The sequence below is a fragment of the Hyaena hyaena genome, unplaced genomic scaffold (assembly GCF_003009895.1).
Source record: "Hyaena hyaena isolate Hyena2069 unplaced genomic scaffold, ASM300989v1 scaffold_128, whole genome shotgun sequence".
Lineage (NCBI taxonomy): Eukaryota > Metazoa > Chordata > Mammalia > Carnivora > Hyaenidae > Hyaena > Hyaena hyaena.
The window spans coordinates 2,840,065-2,856,898 of record NW_024080760.1 but is presented as its reverse complement, the minus strand read 5'-3'; the positions used below and the strand labels follow the sequence as shown (position 1 = coordinate 2,856,898).

General features: G+C 46.1%; 1 protein-coding gene across 7 annotated transcripts in view; it reads left to right on the top strand.

Annotated features, from left to right (window-relative positions):
* The window catches only part of ABLIM1 (actin binding LIM protein 1), a 308,719-nt gene that overhangs the window by 135,845 nt on the left and 156,040 nt on the right, over positions 1 to 16,834 (top strand). The window lies entirely within an intron of this gene.

Here is a 16,834-nt window from a genome sequence, read left to right as displayed (position 1 = left end):
GTCCCCCCTCAAGTCAATAGTTAATGAAGATGTATAATGAAAGGGTCCAGATTTGTGCTATAATGGGACATGCCCAAGGGTAGCCGGGATGGGCTGGAAAGAGAAGCGAGCTGTTTTGAAGGTTTCAGGTGTGCTGTTTTAATCACCTGGCATTTCTGCGGTTCCCCTCATCACCCCTCCAACCTTTTTAAAGGATGCGATGTCCGTCAAAGGGGGCAAATCAGGTGGTGGGGAGAACGTCAAAAGGGAGAAGGTGGGGCACTCCGCACAGGTGTACATTATTTTTTGAACTGGGCGTGGTCCTGAACTGTAAATTAAATCTTCCAGAATTGAATTCTATTTTAAATTATTAGTTTATCTGGAAAATGTAAAAGAACACAGCAATCCTTGGTTTTAATTATCCCAGTGATACATAAAATAATATCTTAAGAACGTGAAATGCTGGAGGAGAATGGAGAGCAAAAAGTGAAAGCTCCCTGCCTCTATTCTGTCCACCTCAATTCCCCCTTCTCTCTAGAGGAATATTTGTTAGTATTGTGTATCTTTCTAGACAGGAATAGAGAGAGAGAGAGGGAGAGAGATAGTTAGGAGGAGTATAAAAATGGGATCATTTTACCATTTTTCTGTGACTTGTTTTTTCCCCCCTTAATAATATGCCTTAGGGACCTTCAACACATGATTTTACAATGTGAATAACCACCCTTTAATTTTGCTCTTTGATGAGCTTGGATTTATTCTGCCACACTTTCTTGCTGAGGGACATCACTTTCTCCGTAAACACGGATGTCTGTTCTTTTGCGTCTGCCTCGAACCATTTCAATGATTTATCTATTTTCACTGAAAGCCGCTACAGGGAGTAATTTTGAGGTAAACATGCCAAACTCAAATTGATCCTTGTTGCTGGAAACTCCATTTGGTTTTGTTATACTAATGAACAGCTGGAGAAGTAGGATCATGACAGCTAAGGCTGCACCTAAGGACAAAGAAAAACGTGGTTTTGCTCTATCCATTCTGCTCCTGTGTATCTTTAATAATCACTTGAATTAGCTTTGGTCTTTCACTGAGGAAGTGGTAATTGAGTGAAATGCTTTGGTGTGAATAAAGATGCTCCTAATGATGTTTCCTCTCTTTGGGGGATGTTTTCAGGACCCCTCAGAGTCACATATACAGATGTTGACATTTAATAAAGACCACGGTTCTCCGTTTGTACCTTCTACCCAACCAGAGTAACCCCAGCCCTGATCTCTGTTGCTCATGGATTTGAGTTTGTTTCCCCAATATAAGTAAGTTATGGATGATGGGAAAGGGGGTTACAAAAGCCACATCTTGATTCCATTCCCGTGGAGCCCAGGAAAGCCCCAGACTTGCTCTAAACCACAGATCAGTGGTCCCCAAAGAGCAATTCTTTTTCTGAGTCATTGCAGGTGTCCCAAAACTCAGATTGATTGCCTGGGCTCATGCTTACTTTACAAGTCAGTAGCCACTTTCTAACTAGCACGTTGAGACGGGCCACCGAGAGGTCACATACTAGCATTATCTTAGCCCTTAGCCACTGATTAAAGGCTGTTCCTTTTTTATTTTGAGGTCTGTGCCAGTCCATGCTGCTACCTCCCAGCTCCCCAATTGCACCCACCTCAGCCAACAACGAAGGAAGGCAGGATGTGGGGCAGGTACATAAGAGCTTCTGTGGAAAGAAGGAAATTCCACTGTAGCTTTTTTTTTTTTTTAAATTTTATTTATTTCTAGGAGAGAGAGAGAGTGAGCAGGGGAGGGTCAGAGAGAGAGGGAGTCACAGACCGAAACAGGCTCCAGGCTCTGAGCTGGCAGCCCGCACAGAGCCTGATGCGGTGCTCGAACCCACGAACCATGAGATCATAACCCAAGCGAAAGTCGTATGCTTAACCGACTAAGCCACCCGGGCACCCCCCACCGTAGCTTTTAAAGTGGGAAGGGCGCAGGGGAGCACGTAGTCCAGGCATTCATCCTGGAGGTGAGAAAGCTGGGGTTCAGAAAGGGTAAGGAAATTGTTCAAGGTCACACAGTGGGAAATTGGACCAAGTATTCATCCTCTGTGTTCCATCAGATGGCATGCATGGATCAGTGACTGCACTTACACAGTATGTGGACATCCACTGGCTCTCTCACTCGAGGGTGAGCCCCTCCGAAGCAGCACTTTTTAGCGCACAGCTCACGGTAGTATCTGCCCATCACAGATTCTCAGCAGCTGATACATATCGGCTGGTGCTCAGAGCTGGGACCTGAACCTGTGTCTTCTCCATCCTGAAGCTCTTCTAGTCCTCTCTCGTTTCTTCTTGCTCCCAGAGACGCCTAGCATCTTCCTCCTGGAGCTGACATAGGTCTCCCCTGAGTAGGTTCAGATCATGGCAGCGTCCATCCTGAGGAATGTGCGAGGCCTTGTGAAGGAGTGACATAAATTCTCCATTACGCCCACCACTTAGGATGGCTTAGCTCACATTGGTTGGAGCCATTATTTTCTCTCCTGGGTAAAGTTCACATGTACGTGTCTGGTTTGGGGTTGACCCTGATGGGAGGGAACGCTTGCTGGCAGATCTCACCTCTGCTGGTGTGGAATGGCAGCACATTTTGACCGTCACTCTCTTTTCTCCTGCTAACCGGTTGCCCATCCACTTCTGGTTGCAGACACTTATTGATCCCAGAATCTTGATGAAATGGTTATTTCTCTGATGTGTTCAAGGACATCTTACTCTTGCTGTATCCTGTGGCAAATAAGCAGGAGAGAGTTTTGTGGGTTTATCAGTCAATATCTGCCTTCCTGAATAGGCTCTCATCAGCCTAAACTCCAGAGGCCCACTATCCTCATTTAAAAGCTATAATTGTCTAGCTTGTGTGTGTGTGTGTGTGTGTGTGTGTGTGTGTGTGTGTGTGTGCGTGCTGGTACAAGCTTTAAAAGTACAGAAGGGATTTATTATTTTTGTTAGAGAAAACAAGAAAAAACACTAGAGAGTGAACCCTCATCTGATTTAAATAATAAGGGATGCTTAGGGCTTGGAAACCATGTGAGAGGCTAAGAATTTAGCAGTGAGGGAGACACATCAAGGGAAATAGAATTTTACATTTGGGCACAACAGTTTTTGTTTGGTTTCTGAGACCGTTGGATGGCTCAACTTGCTTTTAAGGTAGAGTGGGATCCAATGAAACTCCTTTCGGTGCACCTTCGAGGGAGAAATGTTTACTCTCCACCTGACATTCAGGTGAATGGACATACACACACACACACACACACACACACACACACACACAGCCATCTTGTTTCTTGGTAGGTAGCTTCTGAGAACAGTGGTGTATTTGTCTCTGTTGTGTCCTACAGACTGGCACCAGTGTAATCCTCTTAGGACACCCATGTCATCATATTTCCAGCTCAAAAACCTAGATGAGTGACGAGGTAAAATTCAAAGCTTCCTGCTAATCATAGAAGATTCCTTAAGTCCTTAAATTACCTCCTCCCTATCCCTGACTAAGTCCATCTTGTTTTATTCTTATTTTTAATGTTATTAAATCCACTCATTGTTGAACACATGCTAAATGGCAGGCTTTGTGTGGAGAGCTTTAAATATATGGTCTCTGATCTATACACTGTCAAGGTCAGTGGTATTCCTCCCCTTTAACAGATGAGGAAGAGAAGGCTGACAGGAGTTTAGAAACCTGCCAGAGATCACTTAGCTGGAGAGCACAGGAGCTGATGTTCCGCCTAGGCCTGTCTGGCTCCCAAACCTCTGCTAATTGTACTTCTGCTCCTCTTCTCCCCACACCGGTCCTATTTGGATCATCACAGAGGATATTTCTTCTCTCCGGCCCTTGTGGGAAATACCTATATTCTCCTTCTCTGTATTTGTCAAAGATCTAACTCAAGTTCAGCTTTCTTATAATGCATTTCAAGGGCCCATCCCTTCTGTAAATTCTTCTAGAATTACTCTCTACACCTAAGTAAACACCAGGGAAATGAAACAACAGCTGAATCACCCATGCGACTTAAGAATAGTGCTCTCTCCTCAAGTATTTGTTGACAGTCTTGTAAAACAACCTTAACAGGTGTCTGGTGTTGCTGCCTCTAATGGTATCTGCTCCCCATCCCACTCCTCCCCAAAACACACAGCCACTACCCACTCAGGTGCTTGCACACTGCCTGATGTCATCGAAATCCACTTCTGTTCCATCTCTGCGAGGTCTGGGAATAGTAGATCTTTCTCTGTGATGTAGCGATTCCTCAGATCCGAGTTGCTCCTCAGGCCTCTTTTTAGTGTTTAATAGCCTCTCCTTGACTCAGTTTTTCCAACTCTGCTTCCTCACCCCTACCCGACTCCTGGGCTTGTCTCGCTTCTTCATCGTTTCCTTAACTTGAGAGGCCCCAACCTTTCCAAGGGGACACCAATGACCAGACATTTCCTAAACAAGGTCTAAAGAGAAGCTATCTATTAAAGGAGACAATGTGATGTTATAAGTTTCAGAATAAATTGTCTCGATGGGTGATGTATGCATACAACTCGGTTCTGAACTTTGCATCTTTGGAGGGAAGGAAGCTCGAGTTTTTATCCTATTCTGCCTGAGAGGAAAAAAACCCAAGTGTGAACTGCTCTTACTATGATCTAACTGAAAGTGCTACTCTCACCAGAAGTAGACTCTGCTCAGCCTACCTTCACTACAGTAGGGCTGTCCGGATACTGGGATTTTCAAAGCTGAGGAAAAGAATTTCACAGTAAAAAAATAATAAATCCTGTTCCCTGTGCCATCCACCCACTGATGTCTAAAAAATGTTTATCCAGAAATTAAAGAAGACTTCATTTCTACAGTTAGAGTTAAGGCTGAATATATAAGTAAATCTAAGAGAAGGAACACAGTGACTTAAATTTACTGGAGCTCTTGAGAACAATTTTTGATGAGGGAGTAGACTTAAGAACATGGAGACAGTGGAAATCTAAGCTGGGGATTGAGCCAGCTACTCCCAGACTTCGGGTGGCCTTGCCTCTTGCCTCTCTGATTACCTGGTCAGGTGGCTAGAAAGGGTGAAACAGCTTGGACTCTATCACGAAAACCTTCTTTTATAGAACAACAAATTGACTTTTCCAAATCCCCACAGAAAAGACATCCTAAGGTAGACTCACCCAACCAAGACGAAAATCTCATCTGATTCACTTTGAGGAGGGGACCCTCTCTGTGACATCATATCACAGACCTTGGGGGGGCAAGAAGAAGAATCCTGATATTGTTTGTCTCTAGTATGCCAAACTCAAAATGCCGAGCATTTTCCTGAGCCAGCATTAGAGAGCCAGAGAACTTTTCAGAAGGTTCAGTGATTGGTGAGTGGTGCAGATTTCTCCCATTGTGGTTGAGCCTGATCTGGGCACACCATAGTAGAAACCACCCAGCTTCCTATTTCATTGTGTGTTGGCCTGATGGTGACTCATACTGAGAGGTATGTTTATCCCAAATTGGCAGGAGCTGTGTATTCAAGGGCAAATTTTGTTAACCCCGGGGAGGGCGAATATTTGTATGCCTGACCTCTTTTCTCTGAAACATTGTATTTGTGTTCACATTGACATGATTAATGCTATTATGGTCCAGTGTGCCCTCAGGGCACAAGGGGCTAGTTTCTATGCCCAATTGCAATCAAACAGGCTGATTTGTTTAAATACTTGGACTTAACCGTGAAGATACTGGCTTCCTTGATACTTCCGGCAAATTACTATCTAGGGCAATAGTCCACAAACATTAGCAGGCATCAGAACCACCTGGAGAAATTGCTAAACCACGGATTTCTGAGCCCTGCTCCCAGAGTTTCTTATTCAGTAGGTCTGGGGAATGGCCTGAGGTTTTGCATTTCTAGCAATTTCCAGGTGGTTGTGATGCTCTTCGTCCAGGGACCACACTTTGACATGGTCTAGCTAATCTATCATTTCTGTGGGTAAAATGATCAGCGCTTCAAGCAGGTAAGTGGGAACTTTTATGTAAGTCGCCTCTCCATTCCATTTTACTAATAATTCACAGAAGTCAAAGTGAAAGTGAAGAGCATTATTCTCAGTGACTCCCCTACAGTGTAGAATGAGGCTATGTAGTTCATAATAAAACGGGCCTTGTGTGAGATTCGGGTGGCCAGATACTGCTATCAGCATAGGACATTGGATGGGCAGAGGGTGGGCAGGGTGGGTGTGGGACAGAGGTACAAAGCACCTCTTCCCAGCAATGACTGGGGCTCAGCCTGGCTTGGAGGAGGCAGCACTAATTGGCAGTCAAGGCACAGGTGTGGCACTCTGTAGGCATCAATCCTAATTCTTGACCTGTTAGGTGAGCCTTTTCACTGGGGTTTTAGAGCTCTTTAGAGTCCTTTGGTAAAAGATGGCTTCAGTAGATATCTTGGCTCACAAAGGCTACAGCTTCCTTTTTTAGCCTTTGAGGAGCTGTATTAATACTTGGAGTGTTTTATATCTATAAATATAGATATTCACTATCTCTCCTCTATTCTAGCTATCTGTATTCTTTCTGTTATTGTTCATTATGTGAGACATTGTGAAGGAAGATGTTGAAGAAAAATGAAGAAAACCCAGAAAATGGTAGCAAAAGATAGCAAGGTTATTTCACAGTGCAGTGTCTAGTGGGAAATGGAAGGGCCAGCTAAGTACCCCTCAGAAAAATGGCAGGCGCTGTGGTTTCCCAGATCCATGGAGGGTCCCATAAGTAACACAAGGGCTATATGAGTGTCTACTGGACTGCTGTCTATGTGCCACTCATGGGAACCCTGTCTGGATGGCCACTGAGGAGCAGAGTTTGGGGGCCAACGGCCAAAGTGGTATCTGTGGGACAGGCGTCCAGTTATGCGTTTCCTGCTCATGTAGAAGACACAACTAGTTCTGCCATCTGTAAAGGTCCCCACGAAACAACGAACAATTAAGTAATGGGCTTACTGATCACATCACAGATTTTTGGAGGTCTGCTCTCTGCAAGGCAGTTTGGGGGTTGCCTCATACACTGAAAAGTTCCTGCCTTCGGTAGGTTAATGAATTCACCAGTGCTGGAAGGGGTGCCGACTGAGAATGCAGATCTCAGGGACATAAGGCAGTAGGAAGGGTATAAACAATGTTCTTTGGAGGTTCAAAGGAAGAGTTGTGTTTCAAAAGAAGTAAAAAAAAAAAAAAAAAGGCTGTCTAGAAGAGGGAGTGTTTAAGATCATCCTTGAGGGATTCTGTATAGTTGGGGGTGGCTTTAATTCAATTTGCATCCATAACATGGTGTCTTCTCCATAGTAAATGCTCATTGATGCTGAATGAACTAATACATGAATGAATGATATGTATAGGTGGGAAGATGGTTATACTTTCTTAAATGTATATCAGGCTCAGTCAGTTAAGCCTTGATACCAGCGCAGGTCGTGATCTCACAGTTGTGGGATCAAGTCCTGTGTCAGGCTCTGTGCTGAGTGTGGAATCTTCTTGGGATTCTCTCTCCCTCTATCCCTTTCCCCTGCTCACACACTCTCTCTCCTTCAAAATAAATAAATGAACTTTAAAAAATAAAAAATTTTTAAAGAGTGTGTATTCAGAACCCAGTAAGAGGTAAGCAATCAAGAACAGAAACAAATAAAATATAGTTCTTGACCTGAACACACTCATATTCTAGCAAGGACTGTAGACAAGGAAAGAAATAATTATGATGCAATGTGAAATATATTTGACAGAGAACTATTAAAGTACTATGGAATACAGTGCAGGGAGTGATAAATTCTGCTGAGAGGTCATAGCAGGCTAGGCTTTGAAGGATGAATAGGAGTGCAACAAGTAGATAAAGAGGAAATAAGAGAGAGGTGGTCAAATTGGCAAAACCCGGAAGCAGTGAAGCACAACCTTTGTCTGAGGAAAAGCAGCCAGCTGGGCTTGGCAGGAGCTTCTGGTGGGTCACTTACAACAGTGATGGGCACACTGAAGGGGGACAGATGGCTTCGTGGGTCAGAATGAGTTGAGGACTGGCGCCTCGGTGGCTCAGTCAGTTAAGCATCCTACTTTGATTTGGGTCATGATCTCACAGTTCGTGAGTTCAAGCTCCATGTCGGGCTCTGTGCTGACAGCTCAGAGCCTGGAGTCTGCTTCGGATTCTGTGTCTCCCTCTCTCTCTGCTTCCCCTGCTTGTATTGTGTGTGTCTCTCTCTTTCAAGAATAAATAAATATTTTTTAAAAAATTTTTGAAAAGAGGAAGGAGTCGAGGATGGTGAAAACCAGAGATGGTGTATACAGATGCCCCCAAGAACCAGGCAAGTGACCTCAGTGGAGATTGGGGCCAGCTAGACTGCGTGGCCCTCAAAAGAGAGAAGCTACTTGGTTGCCCCCACCTAGTTCTCATGGGGGGACGTGTGCCAAGGGGCCAGAGTTTCCAATTTTCAAGAGTGACCAGAAATAGGAATTTTTATGTAAAATCTCCAGATGTTTAAACGTTGGCAAATGATTCAACTTTCTCTTAAAAAAAAAAAAAATCTTTGTGTGGGCCAAACACAACATGTCTGTGGGCAAGACTCAGCCTCAGGGCCTCCAGATTGTGGTCTGGGGCTTAATGCAGCATTCACCAAACCGAACCACAGCAGGGAGTGTGTTTGCACACATCCAGACCCAGGCCTCCCACGCATATGCATATAAATGGCTAAAATAAAAGTCATGTGAAACAATGCATTTACTCTAGCTTCTGTTCTATTGTTTTTTTTTAATGTTTTATTTATTTTATTTATTTTTGAGACAGAGAGACAGTGTGAGCAGGGGAGGGTCAGAGAGAGAGGGAGACACAGAATAGGAAGACAGGCCCCAGGCTCTGAGCTAGCTGTCAGCACAGAGCCCGACACGGGGCTCAAACCCACAAACTGAGATCATGACCTGAGCCGAAGTCGGATGCTTAACTGATTGAGCCACCCAGGCACCCCTTTCTTCTACTGATTTGCCTTTTTTTAGAGTTTATTCTGAGAGAGAGATGGAGAGAAAGAGAGAGTGTACATGAGCAGGGGAGGGGCAGAGAGAAGAGAGAGAATCGCAAGCAGGCTACACACTCTCAGTGTAGAGCCTGATGCTGGGCTGGATCTCACAACGGTGAGGTCCTGAGCTAAGCCAAAATCAAGAGTTTGATGCTTAACCAACTGAGCCACCTAGGTGCCTTATTCTCTTCTTTTTTAAAAATATGCTGGTCCTGAGGCATTGAACTGATTTGATGTTTTCAGTAGCTCGAACTGAAGTTTGAAAACCAGAGTTTTATTGGATGAAGACAGAATAAGGTACTTTCCTGGGCACCCACATTTCTATCTTGGATACTCTTACAATGGGGATGTTTTGGTGAAGTTGGGTTTCTTCCCTTGCAACTGGAAAAGTTTTGACAAAACAATTGTAGAATCTTTTAGTGGTCATTTGATCCTAAACAGAAGTTGGCCAGAGTTTGGTATCCTCTTTTTGGGTGCTTAAAACAATTAAGAATTGACCCTGCTGCTAAATTCAGAGTAAAATGCTTCTTGGCTCAAGTTTAGCAGAAAACCCAAAGAAAACTCTTATTCAGGCCTCATCAGCTTCTAAGCCTCGTATTTTTAGAACTACTTTTTCATTTAGGAGACTTTCCCCTATGTTTCTACATCACCACTTCCTGTCACCATGCTCACTGGGTTTCCTTGGGTTTTGCCTCTCCGCCAAGGAGAGAAGGGCAAGTTCAGGGCTAGGACAGCCTGTCAGGGACCGTCTCCCCCACCATCAGCACAGAGCTCTTCCGCTGTCTGTTGGGCACCGTGTGCTACACACATAGTATTCGTTTTTCACCTATCAGAGCATTTCCAGAAATATTGTAGTTGAGGGGCTTTGGAGAGAGGTCACTCCTCTCTCAGGAATGTCTGAGAGCTGAGTTGTCAGAGCAGGCCTTCAGCATCGCAGGAAAGTCATGACCATCCTTCCGGTTAAGGGCGTATCTGCCATCACTCCTGTCTCAAGTGAGAGGCACCCCTGCAGCGTGCAACGGGACTCTCAGTGAGCTTGGACTTTTGAAACAAGAGGCCAAGAGTGGCATCTTGCCATTGGAGGGAGCTGGTATGATGGAGACGCCCCCAGGAAAAAGCCATGCCCACCGTGAAAGCCACACAGCCACGGGTCGGCAGCACTAATATTGTGGGTTTGCATAATAAGTAGGCAGAGGAGGCAGATACTAAACAGGAACGAAGCAAACAAGGCCAGACGCAGAGCTGCAGCTGGCTAGCACAGAGCACAGCTGATACAAGCTGTTGGGCGCCGGTACTGTGCACGACGATCTGGCGGTATTTGGAGAGGAGATGGGAAGGCCCTTTCGTTACGCAGCCTGTGCGTCGCTGCCCTCCAGGGTGCTGTTCTGATCCTCCTGGAGTGAAGCAGGGCCCCTCTGGAGTTGTGCAGCCCATAGGCTCTACCTCTTATTCACCTGGAGGTGGTGTGCTGCCCAGGGGTGAATGCTGGCACATCGTATCAGATGAACACATCTCTGCCACTTCCCAGAGGACAGAGAGCCAAACTCTTACCCTCCAGGAGATTCCATTTTTTCTTCAGTAAAAAATGGTACTGAGAATGCCCTTTTCTCTCCAGATAAGTCTCCAAGTTATCTGATGAGTTTGAGCACTGGAAACATGAGACCTACAACAAAAAACTGATAAAAATAATAATAACCACAATGGATTATTTATCAGAAAGTAGGCAGGCAGGAAAAAGGAAATGATTAAATCTAGGAGAACCAAAATATTGTACAAGAAAAGGGAATCTATTCGCAGGATGCACCCCAGAGTTTAGGAGAACAATAATTGCGTTCTTGAAGTATAAACACCGACCACAGATTTAACTGAAGACTGTGGTAGAGACCTATTGGTAAGAGAAGGTTAAAAAGTAATGACTGAGCTGGTGTCGGCACAGTGTTAAGAAATGTAGTGCTGAATGGGGCGCCTGGGTGGCTCAGGCGGTTAAGTGTCTGACTTAGGCTTAGGTCGTGATCTCCCGGTTCGTGGGTTCGAGCCCCACATTGGGCTCTGTGCTGAGAGCTCGGAGCCTAGAGCCTGCTTCAGATTCTGTGCCTCCCTCTCTCTCTGCCCCCACCCCCACTCCGCTTGCAATCTGTCCCTCTCAAAAAAAAAATTTTGTTTAAGAAAAAAAAATGTAGTGTTGAAGGTCAGGAAAACACCAAACGTTGAACACATCTGCATGTAGGGCAGGCAGAGGAGTGGAGGGGACAGTTGCCGTCATGCGTGGTAAACATATATGCTTTTTATGCAAAAAGGTATATTTAGTCTTTTTTAAAATTTAAATCTGAGAGAGAGAGAGAGAGACAGCATGAGCAGGGGAGGGGCAGAGAGAGAGCGAGACATAGAATCCGAAACAGGCTCCAGGCTCTGAGCTGTCAGCACAGAGCCCGACGCGGGGCTCGAACCCACGAACTGTGAGATCATGCCCTGAGCCGAAGTCGGACGCTTAACCGACTAAGCCACCCAGGTGCCCCAGTCTCTTAAACTTTGATAAAAAATAATAAAAACATGGGAGAAAAATTATTCCACCATTTCCATATTTTATTGTCAGGATTAATTTAAATGAGACGATATCTGTAAAAGCTTCAGACATGGATCTTGCCATCAATAAAGTTAATGAAGGTCAGTTGATCTGTAGAGATTTTTTAAGTAGCAGGGTAGGTACACAGCCCAGAGTGAACGGGAATGGCTCAAGATCCCTTGCAGAGGAAAGAAGAGTCACATGCGGGTGGTTGGAAGAATTAAATTTGCAATGGATGGAGGGTAAGACCCTAATCCTTCAGATAGGATTTCCAGTAGAGACAGGATCAGAGCCTGAACTTACAACACACTTCCCCGTATATGTCCATTTCTTTCTCGTTTGTCACTTGTGGTATAACCGTCATGCCATTCACCTTTGTGGCTTTGTAGAATTATCCCCTGAGCCTTCAGGCTTTTATAGGTTTACCTGAGAAACAAGTTGTGTTTATGAGTAGGAGATTTGCAGCCAGACTGCCTGGGTTCGAATCCCAGCTCTCTTCTTTACTGATTATGTGACCCTGGATAAGTCATTTAACTTCCCCGTGCCTCGATTTCCTCATCAGAAAATAACGATACTATAAGTACCGACTTCATAGGACTGTTGTGAGAATTGAATCAATTAATACGTGTAAAGCATTTTAAAACGAGGCCTGGCACATGGCAAGGGCCCAGTGAAGGTCTGCTCTTGCTGTTGTTACTGTTCGTATTCCTCCTGGCAGAGTAGAATCAGGGGCATCATGTTTGTTGTTGTGGAGTTAAGTCATCAGATTGGTTTCAGGACTCAGGTGAGTAGAACGGAGATGAGTTAAGGGACCAGGAAGGTTCCCCACCCCCATTTCCGCAGGGCAATCTCTTTGCGGTTTACCTTGAGCAGAGCAACGCTGTAAACCTTAGTCACGCCACGCTACCTCAGGACCACACGGGTGGCTTCCTGTGGCCAATGCTCCTACTGTCCTGGGATAGAACTTCACCAAGGAATTCTTCAGCTGGGTTCATGATGCCCACATTCCCTGGGCAAGCTAACTGATGACCCTCCCCTGTCTTTCTGCTGTGGAATGAAATGAGGTATCTAATAATGACTTGGTGAGGAACCTGTGGACCTGGTAAATGCAGTGGTTTTAAAGTGCTTCAGGCTGGAAGCCACACGTGTCCAGGATTCTTCCTGGAGGCAGTGAACCACTTGCCACAGGGGCCCCTGCCCACCCTTCCACAGCATCCTGTCATGCCCTGGGGACACTGTGGTTGGCATTTCCAAGGTTCTGGGGCCATGTCAGCCCCTCCCCACAAGTCAATTCAGTTGGACGTGGTGCTTTGTTGTGTGGTTCTCAGTCAGAGAGAAACTTAACCAGACTTGATTTGAGGCTGGCCCGTCAAGAAGTTCATCCCTTCGGCTTTTGTTTTTTTCTGAGCCAGAGACTTAAGCGAGTGTTGTACCTTACATCATTAGTTGAGTGTATTGACATCATCAGAATTACCTAATGGATGGACACTGTCGTGAACCCAAGGTATTCACTTGCTTGCAGTTTTACCTGGAGGCTGTTGGGAAGAAAGAAAACCAGACTCCTGTTGAGTGAATGGATTGAACACACATTTATGGAGCACGGACCTTATGCCAGGACTGTGCAAGATCCTAGGGACACAGTGGCTGTTGTCTTGTGGTGGAGAGCACAGAAAAAAACAATGTTTAGATTGTGAGAATAAAGAAAGGAAACAGAGAGAGGGTAGTAGGGAAGCAGGGAGATTCTTTGCTTAGATGGTTTGGGGAAAGCCCTCTGAGAGCTACGAGCTGCTTTAGGATGAGACCAGAAGGCATGGCAATGAGAAACAATGAAATCTGGCCACGTGTAGCAACATGGATGGACCTTGAGGGTGTTATGCTGAGCGAAATAAGTCAGGCAGAGAAGGACAAATATCATATGTGTGCACGTATAGGAGGATTAGGAGGAACTTGACGGAGGAACAAGGGGGAGAAGGGCAGAAATGGTGGGGGAAAGGGAGAGAGGCAAACCATGAGAGACTCTTGAATGCTGACAAAAACTGAGGACTGATGGATGTGGGGGGGAGGGGGGGATGGGCATGGAGGAGGGCACTTGTGGGGATGAGCACTGGGTGTTATGTGGAAACTAATATGACAATAAACTATTTCTAAAAAAAAAAAAAAAAAAAAAAAAAAAGGATGAGACCAGAAGGAGAAGGAAGCAGCCTAGCAAGTAGCTGGAGGGTGGGCCTTCTGGGGAAGGGAAGGGGGTACCTGCAGATCCCAAAGCTGCAGGAACTGGAACCTGGGAGCTGGGGAGACTGCAGAGGTGGGCAGGGCTCTGGGGCCACGGGGGACATCCCGGGCAGTGTGATGAGAGCACTCGGAGGGCTTGATCAGTAGAGTGATGTGCTTGAATTTTGTCCTAAACTATCACTGTGGTCGCCATGTGGCAAAGGGATTGCACAAATGAGTCACGAACCCACGCTGAAGACACAAGGACTGACTAACCCCTAAGTGTTCAATGAGCCCCCAGACACCCTGCATGGTGAGGGGATCAGTGACTCACAGGCGTATCTCATGGTTTCTAATTTTCCGACACATCTCTGGTGCTGACGCTGGTGTGGGCATACCTGTAGGCAAGCGGTAAGGGTGAGAATTCCCACATGAGATGTGAACTGGATCAGATGGTATCTTGTTCATATTTTTTTTTTTTCTTTTCTTGGGGTCTTTCCCAAGAGGGCAGCAGAGATGAAATGATAATGAGGACTTTTTCTTACGGTGGGATGTGCTGGGGAGTGGGGAGAATTTCATGCATTAATAAGGTGTGAGATGCGTAGAGGGTTCGAGTGGTTCCTAGCTGCTTATGTGTCTACAGTTGTTCCCTTTGATTGCTGAGCAAACGTGGAAAAGCTGACACTAACACACACTAGTCAAACCTGCTGGTTAACATCTAAGAGACAGAACATAGATTGGTGGTTGCCAAGCGCTGAACAGGGGAAGGATCGGGGAGTAATCGCTAATGGGTATGAGGTTTCTTTTGGGGGTGATGAAAATGTTCCAAAATTAGATTGTGATGATGGTCACACAGCTCTGTGAATATACCCAAAGCCACCCAGTCGTACACTTTAAACAGGTGAATTGTGTGAATTGTATGAAATGTGAATTTAAGGGGCACTTGGGTGGCTTAGTCGGTTAAGCGTCTGACTTTCGCTTAGGTTTTGATCTCTCGGTTCGTGGGTTCGAGCCCCGCATCGGGCTCTGTGCTGACTGCCAGCTCAGAGCCTGGAGCCTGTTTCAGATTCTGTATCTCCCTCTCTCTCTGACCCTCCCCTGTTCATGCTGTCTCTCTCTCTCTCTCTCTCTCCTAGAAATAAATAAAAATATTTTTTTAAAATGTGAATTTAATAAAGCAAATCCTACAGTCTTCAGCCCAGTGGGATACGCTGGGATGGTACACTGAAAGCTGTAGGGTTCATTGGGTGACCTGACCATTCACTGGGCATTATACAGCAGAAAAGCAAGCGTCTGTTGCCAATAGTCACAGAAGGCAGCAAGACTGGAAATTCATCATATTTGAGTTTGAGGTGGAATGCTTGGGTGTTCAAAACCAAGGACCTTAAACTGTGACCCACCATATTCCTGCATCGAAACTCCACGGAAACAATGGTGGCTTCCATTCCTTGAATGCTCACCAGCTGCCACGAAAAGCGCTGAGCACTTTACATACATTAACTCATGTATCCTCCCAAAGTACCAAAATAGGATTTATCCTCATTTTACAGGAGGGGAAATTGAGGCTTAGGGAAGAAAGGTAGCTTGTTTTGAGATCACAGAGCTGAGAGGAGTGCAGCCAGGATTCGCACCAAGTCGCTGGGCTGAAAATTAGTCCTACCTCAGCTGCGAAGAGAAAAGCGAGACTATACTCTGATTCTGTCACTCAACTCAAGACCTCCACCCAGGGGGAAATAAGGAACTTGAAAGTTTGTTCCTTAACCTGTCCTTCCGGGAGGCACAGGGACAGACCTCTTTCACTGTCCCGTATCCCACAATGCCCTTCACTCTGTGCTTCAGCTAACCCAGATTTCCAGATGTTCCCCCAAACACACCCCGTCCCGCCCTTCGTTGTCTAGGATGCCTTCCCCTTCCTTCCCGCTCATTTAAGTCCCTCCCTTCCTCTGACGCACGGCCCTCAGCCCGCTTCCTTCTTGAAGCGCTTTTCTGCTTTCTCTTTGCTCATTTTATAATGTTCTTCTGGCACATCGATTTTTCCTCTACCCGGTGTTCATAAGCATTCATTCTCGTGCATTTTCTCTCTCTCTCCCTCCCCTCTTCCCTCCACCACCTACTGAGCTGTAAAGGATCTGGGGTTTCCAGGAATGTCGGGCGTTTAGAGGGGCGCCTGGGTGGCTTAGTCGGTCAAGCGTCCGACTTTCGCTTAGGTCATGATCTCGCGGTTCGTGGGTTCGAGCTCCGCGTCGGGCTCTGTGCTGACTGCCAGCTCGGAGCCTGGAGCCTGTTTCAGTCTGTGACTCCCTCTCTCTCTGACCCTCCCCTGCTCACGCTGTCTCTCTCTCTCTCCTAGAAATAAATGAAAAAAAAATAAAAAGAAAGAAAGAAAAAAAGAAAGAAAGAAAGACCGACAGACTGCCCCTTTCTCCTTCTGTTGCTCTTGTCCATGAAGCCTGTTTCCGGAGACAGCGGGCCTGACCTGTCGTGCCCCCAGGCATGCTCCGGGCTCTCCCCTCTTCAGGCCGTCAGGGCTCACGGAGCCCCTGCTCTCTGAACTCTCCCCCCTGTCACTCGTTCAACCCGCAGCCCACCCCCCAGCATCCAGTCCCACTCTCCACCCGTTTGTCCTAGCCTACTGCTTGCTTGTCTTTTCAGAGGTCCTTATGTACTGTGGACACCCGTCCTATATCCTTCGTCTCCCGAGTGCTTTTCTCTCTGCGCTGATCGACCCTCCGGGTAGAACTTCCTGAAGGCTGTGCACATACCTGGGATCCCTCCCTCCGAGGGCAGGGCCGGTCTGTCTCTCCAGTTCCCACAGAACCTGCGCAGCACAGCACACACAGTAGCCCTCACTCGGTCAATATGTGTTGACTCTATTGATGAGAAATTCTTCCCCAAGGATTGTAAGGTTGCATTTTGTTTGCATGGGGCATATTTTTAGCTCTGTCTGTTCCCTGTCCCCCAGTCTTCTGTTGGACCTCAAACATACTTTTTCTCTCCTGGTGACAGACTTCATGATGTCTAAGTTCTCTTAAACTTGGGAAGATAATCTCTTCTCTCCCACTCAGGCAGGTAAATAT